Source organism: Triticum aestivum, chromosome 7D, assembly GCF_018294505.1.
Source record: "Triticum aestivum cultivar Chinese Spring chromosome 7D, IWGSC CS RefSeq v2.1, whole genome shotgun sequence".
NCBI classification, from domain to species: Eukaryota; Viridiplantae; Streptophyta; class Magnoliopsida; order Poales; family Poaceae; genus Triticum; species Triticum aestivum.
Window position 1 is genome coordinate 184,034,573 of NC_057814.1, and position 11,922 is coordinate 184,046,494.

Below are 11,922 nucleotides of genomic sequence, written 5' to 3' on the forward strand. Positions count from 1 at the left end.
ATGGAATTCAACAAAATTAGAACCAATACAAGCTAGACATCATACATAACATGCAACCACATATAACAGTGCCAAGTTAGAGGGAGCACCTGTGATGTTGCACTAGGGGAGATGTGCTCATCATCAACATAGCTACGTTGAGTATCTATGCATGTGTTGTCTTGCAAATCTTCTTGGGGGTGGCGGAGTAGAATCTGTAGAGGCCCTCCGTTTGAAAGGAGCACCTATATCCGCTGCCTTGCTACTTTCCTTCCGCTTTATTGATTTTGAATTGTCAAGTAAAACTGACGAGAAAAAGCAATAAAATTCACTCTTTAGAACTCATTCGTGCATGGTACTGACAATCACTACTTTGATGTAAGGCAAACACATGATACCAGGATGGAATATGTACGAAAAACAGGACGGCATGGCATATTCACAACTGTTTGTGTAAACTAAGCAGAAGCCATTTCAACAAATAAGAAGCAATGCAAGCTAGACACCACATGAAAGATGCAACCAATATGACTCTGCCAAGTTAAAAGCGTCCCATCATAAATGGCGTTTCAACAAATTAGAAGCAGCGCATAATATAAATCATATGAAAGATGCAACTAATATCACATTGCATATACTAAAGGTGTCTTGTCATATTGATTCGTGCGGGATACAAAAAAACAATAGTTTTATGCAAGGACATGCTTAATACATAGATGTACTATGTACTAAAAACAGGAAGGCATGTCGCATTAGCAGGTATAATGTATAAACTAAGCAGAATAGCACATGCAATTTAACCAGATTGGAAAAATTATAGTCTAGACACCATATGCAACATGCAACCACATATCACGCTGCCAAGTTAGAGAAAGCACCTGCGATGCTAGTGTAGGGGAAATGTGGTCATCAACTACAGAGCTACGTCCACTATGTTCATCTAGCCTTGTTGTTTCTTGAGAATCATGTGGGGAGGATGACATTGCATTCTCTAAAAGAGGATCTTTTCTCAAAGTAACCCACTGGGGTGACTGTCTCATCATAAGTGATTGATGAGGGATACACAAGAACATCAGTTTGATGTAAGAACATGGTTAATAGATAAATGTACTAGTATGTACCAAAAACAGGAAGTCATGTCATATTCAAAGGTATAATGTGTAAGCTAAGCAGATGCAATTTAACCAAATTGGAAGCAATACAAGCTAGACATCCGGCTGGAGTGGTGAGCATGATCATCGAGGACCTAAGAGCCTGGTGGGAGGCTGGCTGCTTTGCCACCGTCGTGGCTTTTTGTTGGCTTCCAGGTGATGCATGTTTGTGCTGGGCTTGTCACTGGCTCGGCCAATGTCCTGACTAGCTATTTGTCTTCTGGTGCTCCTGGGATGGTGGTTCATGTAAAAAATATCTTTCCTTATCTTAATAAAGACCAACTTCGGCCTTTCGTATACAAGCTAGACACCATATGCAACATGCAACCACATATGACACCGCGAAGTTTAAGCAGGCACCTGGGATGTTAGTTCATTGCGAGCAAGATCATCAACTCCAGAGCTACGTTTACCGTCCCCATCGGCTGACACTACACCCTTTAAAGTGCTGAAACGTGTCTGGCCTAGCCGCATACGAAGCTGGAGCGACTTGTCTCTTTTCTTTTCTGCTTCTGTCAAGGCAGCAGAGTCTGAAATACCCTTGCATAAAAACACAATAGTGAGAGTATGAGTGAAGTGTGTGCAGAACTAGTGCACCATAAAAGTAGCAGATAGCAGGTGGCTGAAAAATAAATGACAGGAGACATATGATAGCTCTACAACATTGCATGGCAAACAAAATTAGATTCTACTCAGTATGATTTTGTAATATACGAGCACAAGGATAGCTGGGAAATGCAGGTAATCCTCTAGCACACCACCACATGTGGTCCTATCAAAATAACAGCCGAGTGAAAATAAATAGGTCAGTTGATTTTTTTATGAACCGTCTGATCTATAAGGAACGGGCAGATGGCCTTCGTCTACCTCCCGCCTGTCACTGTCGACGATCTTTCTCGAACCGCCAGCGACCACCGGCCCAGACCCCTGCCTCTGCCGCCCCACCCTCCCCTCGATCTCACACCACCGCCGTGCTTGGCAGCGCCCCCCGGCCATCCCTTTAATCCCAGCCGACCTCCAGATCGGGCGCCAGCAGCTCTAGGCCGCACACGCCACTAAGATAAACACCAAGGCGTTGCTTCCCCGGCATAATAGGTGGACTAGTGCCTGTTACGCCGGGGAATGCTTCCATTAATTGGAATCAACTAACAAGGAATTGAAATCCAGGGGGCGACGGACCTCTAGCTAAGGTGAAATAGTATATGAGGAGAAACCTTGTGCATCGCCAGTTACTGGGAACATCTAGTATCAAGAAGAAGCAGTCTACTAGTGTCTTCTATGGGATGAATACCGTGAAAGCAGACACGTAAGATTTGCACGAATAAGGAAGAGGAGTACCATTTCCGGTTGCCAGTGTTGTGTCCTCTATATGTCGCGGAGATTTTTTTCTTTTTGCCGAGGGAACCGGTGTTTTGGAGGAGGGTGCAGCCTTGGACGAACCCATGGCCAAATTGCTGACTGTGTTGCTATGGCCGTATGTCGGCAGAGGGGAAGCCGATCCGAGGCGGTGAAGGATGACGTAGCAGGAACAACTCCAGTGCAGTGGACGGTGGCGAATTTGGAGTGGCAGCGATGAGGTGCAGGACGGCATGGTTGAACTGGCTCGGGTATGCACAGCTTGGCCTCGGCTTCAACTACTAGCCGTGGAGGGTGTTGCGGTTGAGGTTGCGGTGGACGACGACGTCGGGGTATCGGCTCCGGCGTGATGGAGGAGGGCGGCACTTGATGGGTGGGATGGGGTGGCAGCCGGAGGACGCCGGGGTTTCACGGCTGGTGGAGAGGTAGTTTTGGCGCCCATGGAGTATGAATGGGGAATCGGACGGGGGGCGGGGGCGGGGGCGGGGGGAGCTAAGGGAGAACCATGTTTCGGTCTAGGACGTGCTTGTTTTTTGCTTTTTTGAACAGATGGGATGCTCTTGTTTGAAATTCGGGGAAAGTACAAACTCCCCCCCTCTTAAATTTCAAATCTACTGCGGGTCAGAGGTAGGATGATAATCCCAGGTGTCCCAAATAGTGGGCGGGAGCGATTTCTGCCGCGCGCATGTGTGCTTAGGCGGCCATTGTGTATGAATGTTTTTCGGAGAAGGTTGCATGGCGTCTAGATGAAGCTACAAACCTACCCCGGTTTAGACCTTTGGACGTCGGGCCGGTAGGTTTCACAGGTCGGATTTAGAAAAGTAATTTCCTTCTACTACCAAACATTGGCCTCACGTGGTTTCGGGCGAGTAGAGGCTCTTTTGGCGCTTCATTCGAAATTTTGAAACAGAAGCATTCACGTTTAGAGTACTCTTGAACTTTGAGGATTGACCTAAATAGACAACGTTAAATTTGACCTTGTATGTTTGAAAACCTCATTAAATTATCCGCTGCTTTTTGAAATTTTGACACTTGAAAATCCTATAACTACGATTATTTTTGAATGGAGGAGCTAAATTTGAATCTATTTTGTACACGACTATATATGCTATTATGTACAAAAGCAGAGCAAAGATTGGTGCCCCCATAATTTGGGTATGATTTTCAAATGCCATGATATTGAATTCAAATAATTGAATGGACTTCATGTTGAATTCAAATATTATAAACCACCTTAAGTTGAATTCAAATGTATGCTAGTTCATAGCTAGCTATTTATAATGTTCATTGTGTAACTTTCGTATGTATAATGTTCTTTACACACACAACATGAACTATACTCACGTTTACATTCAATTTGTACAGCGATGCATTGTCTGGAGTTCAAAATACTAACTATGTGGATCAACTATGTCGAATAATAACATAGACATGCTCAAATTCGATAGAATCTAGATGTCTGATGGATCAATGACCGTTCCTTACGCGAATTGCAAATATCATGATCCCATCCTAATATTTGGATACAATTTTTATTTTTAATCAATGTGTGCATCAGTATTTTACGTGTAGTTTCACTCTCCATCGGTGGTCTCTCACACATGCTCACACTCTCTCTCTCTCCCGAGGTGTCTTTCTCGCATACATGCTCTCGATATAACCATCCCTCCCTCTCGTAACCATTTACGACTATTTTCACTAACCTTTATCACAAGCACTCTTCCTCTCACAAGCATACACACGCACAATCCCCATCAACCCTTTCTATATACATAGACCTGCCTACGTGTCTCCCGTACGCACATTATCTTTAGGCCTATCTCTCATGCATTGTCTCACACCTCTCTTCCTAATCGACGAGTATGATTCTAGCACAACATTTTGTAGGATGCCCCTTCAAGTCAGGTTGGATGAAAAGTAATATCAGAGATAAGGGGTTACCTTAGTCCGAGGACATAGGGTTACAAATCCTAGCCGGCTTTGTTAGTGGACACAGAGTCCTTCACGATTCTGCTATCTTTGTCTTGTACGACTAGTCATACATGGGTATCCCTAAATGCGTCATGGGTCGACCAATGTGGCGCAGGACAGAACCGAACGAAGGGCCTCACCTCGGCCCACCGTACCTCACGCGATGACACACCCTCTGCCCCCAGGTCTCGTTATATTCTCACATCCACACATACCAACACAGACACCACACAAAAAAAATTCTCCTCGTGCCTCTATCCCCTCCCCCTTGCATATACACACTCAAGGGCAACTCTCTCCGTGACATCATATTTGTCTCTCTCTCTAGACCTCTCTCATTTCTCGTGCTATCTCTCCCACGCCCCCTCCCCCCGCCAGCCCCTCTATCCATGCCTCTCTCCAATACGTAATACACACACATACCTCTCTAGGCCCTGCCAAATACATCAACTACACATTCACACATGTTACATCACGTACCTCATTGATCTAAAAAGCCCTCTCTTCACGTTTATTTCGCATACAACATTCCTTTTGAATAAAGTGTGGCCAAAAAATTATTTTACAATTTCTACATATATACAACATTACAAAGTTATATGGAGGAGTATGAACGTTAATTTGCATTGCATGGTGCCCACAATGATATTTATTCCGCACTGTGAATTTTTATATTTTTATACTATATATAAAGTTAGTCATAATAAAGAGAAATGAAGAGCATATCTCTCTCCATCGCATACACCCCCTCACGCCCCTTTCACGAACGCACACAAACTATCTCCAGGTCCTCTAAAATTACGCCCCCAGCACATTCACGCATGTTTCATCTTTCGCCCATGATATATACAGTGACGATCATTGTATTTGAAGCGAGAGCATGATACGTACATTGGACTTTAGAATCCACTCATTACGGTCACCATTTATGTTTTCTGGTTATTATATAGTCACGGGCTCACCGTACAGCTCTGTATTTGCTCAAGACACGAGTAGTTGAACAGTTAAACGCTCCACGTGGCACCTCTAGTGTTGCATCACATTATCTCACTACCATTGGGCCCACCTGTCGGCTTGTACCTACTCTACACTCTTACAAAAAACAGAGTTGGTGATGATGGTGTGCCTGTCATCCTACAATATAGACCGTCCGATTTATATCTGACGGATAGGAAAGAAACTATGGCAATTTTTCAAAAAGGTACCCACACACTGAGGGAGTCCTGGATTAGGGGGTCCTCGGGCGTCCGACCTATTATACATGGGCCGGACTGATGGGATGTGAAGATACCAAGACCGAAGACTCTACCCGTGTCCGGATGGAACTTTCATTGGCGTGGAAGGAAAGATTGGTGACCAAATATGAGGATTCCTTTCTCTGTAACCGACTTTGTGTAACCCTAGTTCCCTCTGGTGTCTATATAAACTGGAGGGCTTAGTCTGTAGAAGACAGATTTAATCATAGTCAGACAGGCTAGACTTCTAGGGTTTTAGCCATCAGGATTTCGTGGTAGATCAACTCTTGTAATACACATATTCGTCAAGATCAATCAAGCAGGAAGTAGGGTATTACCTCCATGGAGAGGGCCCGAACCTGGGTACACATTGTGTCCCCCGTCTCCTGTTACCATCGACCTAAGACGCACAGTTCGGGACCCCCTACCCGAGATCCGCCGGTTTTGACACCGACATTGGTGCTTTCATTGAGAGTTCTGCTGTGACGTCGAAGACAGGGTTGATGGCTCGCCTTGTTATGAAGGACAATATTACCTCCGGAGGAGCCCTGGCTCCGGGCCAAACCCTCCTACTTGGCGGCTCTACCATGACCGCCTGTTCGGCCATTAAGTCGACGATGACCTCTCGAGTCATCAAAAATCGTCTCCGCATTGACTCCGCATACTCCAAACGGATGGATCCGACGGAGTTGTTGTCTTTAAACGAACTCCTAGATCACATCGCCGCCTTGGGGGTCGCTATAGACTACGATCAGATTGGGCTTAAACCTGACCAGGGAGAAATCAAATCTCCGCCGATCACCCATCAGATAGCGGTAGTGGAGGAGCAAGACAATAACTCTTCCTCTATATTGAGGACGAACTATGTTCAGATTCCCAAGCTCGGGGAGCCAGATACCTGTCCGCGGAACGACGTGCCCTGCCCTCCGAACCTAGAATCGGACGACGGGCCTAAAACATAAGTTGATATCCTGGAGTCCAAACTATTAAGTTCGGAAGATTTACAAACTCCGGATCCCAAATCGGGTCAGGGTTCAGATTTAAAACCACCCACCCACCCAGCTATACGCGATCTTATGTACATACAACAACAGTCTCAGGAAACGGTCCATCACTTCTAGGCCAGATTCCTCCTTGTCAAAGGCAAGATTAAAGATTGCCGCGATGAAGAAGCAATCTCAGTATTCTGCAACAATTGCACAGATGAAGGAATCCTCAACGCCATCAACCGCTGTCGCGTATTACACTTTTCTGACTTGGCAGCCATAGTACAGAAGTACTGCGCAAAGGAAAGCACCTGAAAACTCTGGCAGCTTGTTGGGAACCACCGGTTTCAACTCGGCACCCCGTCCGGGCAAAAAGGACGCACCCTCGTGGGGTGTCTGACCCAATATTAAAGAAATCAAAGCCAATTTGGGGCACGGAACTGTTCTGGAGGGATGGCTCGATAGGCCATGCAAAATACATGCAACACCGGATACCACACCAACCCACAGCCTTAGAGCATGTTGGATACTCCGGCAAGTGGCCAAGAGCGGCGAAGATCTCCTCACCAAAAATACACCAGAACAACACCCCCCGGAAGATGACGACCTCAGAGTATTGATGGTCTTCGAGACCTTTTCTTCAAAAAATCAGCACAAAAGGGCACTCCGCGACCTCGCCGAAGTATGCCAAATCGCAGCAATAAACCCCTGGAACGACACAGCCATAACTTTCAATGCCGATGAGGAACCAAAATTCAGGACAGTCCGGGCACCAGCCGCCTTGGTCCTCATTCCAATCGTGGACGGCTTCCGGCTCACCAAAGTGCTCATGGATGGCGGCAGCGGACTAAACCTCATCTACGAGGACACACCCACAAAAATGGAAATAGATAGGAGCCGCATTGAGCAAAGTAGCACGACCTTCCGAGGAATCATTCCCAGTCGGGAGGCGTGATGCGCGGGAAAAATCACGCTCGATGTGGTATTCGGCACGCCGGAGAATTACGGGTCTGAAGAGATAACCTTCCAAGTGGCCCCTTTCAACAGCAGATATCACGCCTTACTGGGGCAAGACGCATTCACACGCTTCCAAGCTATACCTCATTACGGGTACATGAAGCTCAAGATGCCCGGTCCCAACGACACCATCACTCTTGCCAGTGATCCGGACATAGCACTGCGCGCCAAAAATAAAACCGCATCCATGGCCCTCGAGGCATTGTCTAAAGCCCTTGCGGCCGAAGAGCTGATCGCGCTGCGCTCCACTTTGGATAGGGATGACGTAATCCTGGACAAACGACCCAAATCCACCTCCTTCAAACCAGGAGAAGAAATAGTCAAATTCCAAGTCCATCCAACGGACCCCAAGAAGACAGCATCTATCGGGGCACAACTAGACCCAACGGTCGACACCACACTACGAGAGTTCCTGCGCGAGAACTGGGATATATTCGCCTGGCACCCTTCTGTTATGCCAGGAATCCCACGCAGGTTGGCCGAACACAGCCTCAATATATTGAAGGGATATAAACCGGTCAAGCAAACACTGCGGCGCTTTTCCGAACCCAAACGTCAAGCTTTGGGGGAGGAGCTAGCCAAGCTAATCGAGGCCGGATTCATTAGAGAAATAAAACACCCGGACTGGCTAGCAAACTTGGTGATGGTGCCAAAGAAGGATAAATCCTGGCGCCTGTGCGTCGATTTCAAAGACCTCAATAAGGCCTGCCCTAAGGATCCCTTCCCCCTCCCCCACATCGACCAGATCATTGATGCTACCGCAGGACACGACTCACTGCGCTTCCTCGATGCATATTCCGGATACCATCAAATCAAAATGAAGGAGTCCGATCAAGCCGCAATGGCATTGATTACCCCATATGGGCCTTTCTGCTTCAACACTATGCCTTTCGGGATCAAAAACGCTGGCGCCACCTAACAACGCATGATTCAAACATGCCTGGAGAAACAGATCGGCAAGACAGTTGAAGCATATGTGGATGACGTCGTCATCAAAACCAGACACGTCGAGTCACTGATAGATGATTTACGTCTTACATTCGACAACCTCCGTACATATGACATCAAGCTCAACCCGGAAAAGTGTGTTTTCGGCGTCCCCGCCGGAAAACTGCTGGGCTTTATCGTTTCCAATAGAGGAATTGAGGCAACTCTAGCCAAAATCCGATCTTTGTCACTATTGGCTACGCCAACAGACCTTAAACAGGTCCAAAAACTCACGGGATGCGTGGCAGCGCTAAGCCCCTTTATCTCCAGATTGGGAGAAAAGGCATTGCCACTGTATCGCCTCCTCCGGCGCACTGATCACTTTGAGTGGACGGACGCGGCAACGGCCGGACTGGAAGAAGTAAAAGCTCTTCTAGCGAGCAACCCAATCCTGGCTGCGCCGAACGTCGGCGAACCCATGTTATTATACATATCGGCAACACACCAGGTGGTGAGTGCCGTACTCGTCATTGAGCGAGAATAGGACGGACACAAATTCCCGCTTCAGAAGCCGGTATACTACGTATCCACTATCCTCACACCATTCAAATCCCGGTACCCTCATTATCAAAAGATAGCATACGCGGTCTTCATGGCATCCCGGAGGCTACGACACTACTTCCAAGAGTGTTCGATCACGGTGGCTTCCGAAGTACCACTCAATGACATAATAAACAACCGCGATGCTACCGGTCGGAATGCCAAATGGGACATAGAGCTCCTTCCATTTGACATAACATACAAACCGCGTCGAGCCATTAAATCCCAAGTATTGGCGGACTTCGTCGCTGAATGGACAGAGGCCGAACTCCCTAAAGTGTACGACACATATTCCAACTGGGTTATGTATTTTCATGGTGCCAAAATGCTGGCAGGATTAGGAGTGGGCGTCGTTTTAACGTCCCCCACTGGAGACGTAGTCTAGTACATACTCCTAATATTATACATAGACTCCAATAAAGAAGCCGAATACGAGGCCTTATTGCATGGTCTTCGGATGGCTGTCTCCATGGGCACACAATGCCTGGAGGTGCGCAGGGACTCAAACCTCGCAATATCTCAAATAAATGGAGATTTCGATGCCAAAGATCCGAAGATTGCGGCTTATCGTAATGCCGTCCTGAAAATGTCGGCTCGATTCGAGGGGCTCGAGTTTCATCATGTGGCTCGAGAAAGTAATCAACCGGCGGACGTCCTTCCTTGCATCGGCGCCAAGCGCGACCCCGTCCCACCTAACATCTTTCTGGAAAGGCTTTTTAAGCCATCTGTGGTGTGGCAAGGGGAGAGCGGCAACACTAGTCCGGATCCGAACACAACCCCAGATACCAAAGACAACGATATCATCGGGGGCTCAGCCGCCGAAATAACACCGTCGGCCCATCTCATCATGGCAGTCATTGCCCCATGGACCGAACCCTTCATGGCCTACCTTAATAGGAGAGAACTCCCTGAGGATCAGAATGAGGCTCGCCGAATTGTCCGGCGTTCGAAGGCCTACAAGGTTCACGACGGAGATCTCTACAAGAAAAGTGCTATCGGAGTCTTTCAAAGATGTATCTCCGAGGAAGAGGGGCAGCAGCTCCTGGCTGAAATTCATGCCGGCCTCGGCGGTCACCATGCCGCAGCTCGGGCCCTTGTTAGCAAGGCCTTCTGTACAGGTTTTTATTGGCCGACGGCCCGAGCAGACGCACAGGACTTTGTCCAACGTTGCCTCGGATGCCAGCTTTTCGCCAACCAGAGCCATATGCCACACACCGCTCTGCAAACAATCCCCATCACCTGGCCTTTTGCGGTCTGGGGGCTTGATATGGTTGGACCCCTTAATGGAGGAAGCCATAAGAAAAAATATCTGCTGGTCATGGTGGATAAATTCACTAAGTGGATAGAGGCCAAACCAGTGATAGACTTTATATCCGGTGTTGTACACCGTTATGGTGTCCCACACAGCATCATCACCGATAATGGCTCTAATTTCACAGCCGATGAGGTGAAAAACTGGTGCGCCAATCTGGGCATTAAGCTCGATTACCCCTCTGTCTATCACCCGCAAACAAACGGTCAAGTCAAACGGGCCAATGGTCTTATTATGAGCGGCATCAAGCCTAGACTGGTGCGGTCTTTGGAAGAATCAGACAAGCACTGGGTTGAAAATCTCGACTCCGTACATTGGGGGCTGCGGACCACGCCCAATCGCACTACCGGATATACACCTTTCTTCATGGTGCATGGCGTAGATGTAACGCCCACGATGCGGCTATATCTCCCACGTGTCGAGGCACGACTTAGAGGCATAACCGCATAGTGGTTTTGTCGCAAGAAGGGTCATCTTCACACAATCCCATGTAATGAACAAGAATGGAATAAAGAGTTGGCTTACAAACGCCACTTCACACAATACATAAATATTATTCATACATCATCCAAAATACAAACATATAGACCGACTACGGTCAAAATCCAGATGAAAATAAGACAACCCCAAATGCTAGATCCCCGATCGTCCCAACTGGGCTCCACTACTGATCAGCAGGAAAAGACACATAGTAACGACCACGTTCCTCGTCGAACTCCCACTTGAGATCGGCCCCATCATCTGCACTGGCATCGTCGGCACCTGCAACTGTTTTGGTAGAATCTATGAGTCACGGGGACTCAACAATCTCACACCCGCGAGATCAAGACTATTTAAGCTTATAGGAAAGGAAGGTGTAATGAGGTGGAGCTGCAGCGGCAATGAGCATATATGGTGGCTAACTTGCGCAAATGAGAGCGAGAAGAGAAGCAACGGAACGGTCGTCATCTAGCAATGACCAAGAAGTGATCCTGAACTCCTACTTACGTCAAACATAACTCAGACCGTGTTCACTTCCCGGGCTCCGCCGAGAAGAGACCATCACGGCTACACACGCAGTTGATGTATTTTAATTGGGTCAAGTGACAAGTTCTCTACAACCGGACATTAACAAATTCCCATCTGCCTCATAACCGCGGGCACGGCTTAGAAAGATATTACCCTGCAGGGGTGTCCCAACTTAGCCCATCATAAGCTCTCACGGTCAACGAAGGATAAACCTTCTCCCGGAAAGACCCGATCAGTCTCGGAATCCCGGTTTACAAGACATTTCGACAATGGTAAAACAAGACCAGCAAAGCCACCCGAATGTGCCGAGAAATCCCGATAGGAGCTGCACATATCTCGTTCTCAGGCACACCGGATGGGCAAGACGTCGGGTTGGCATA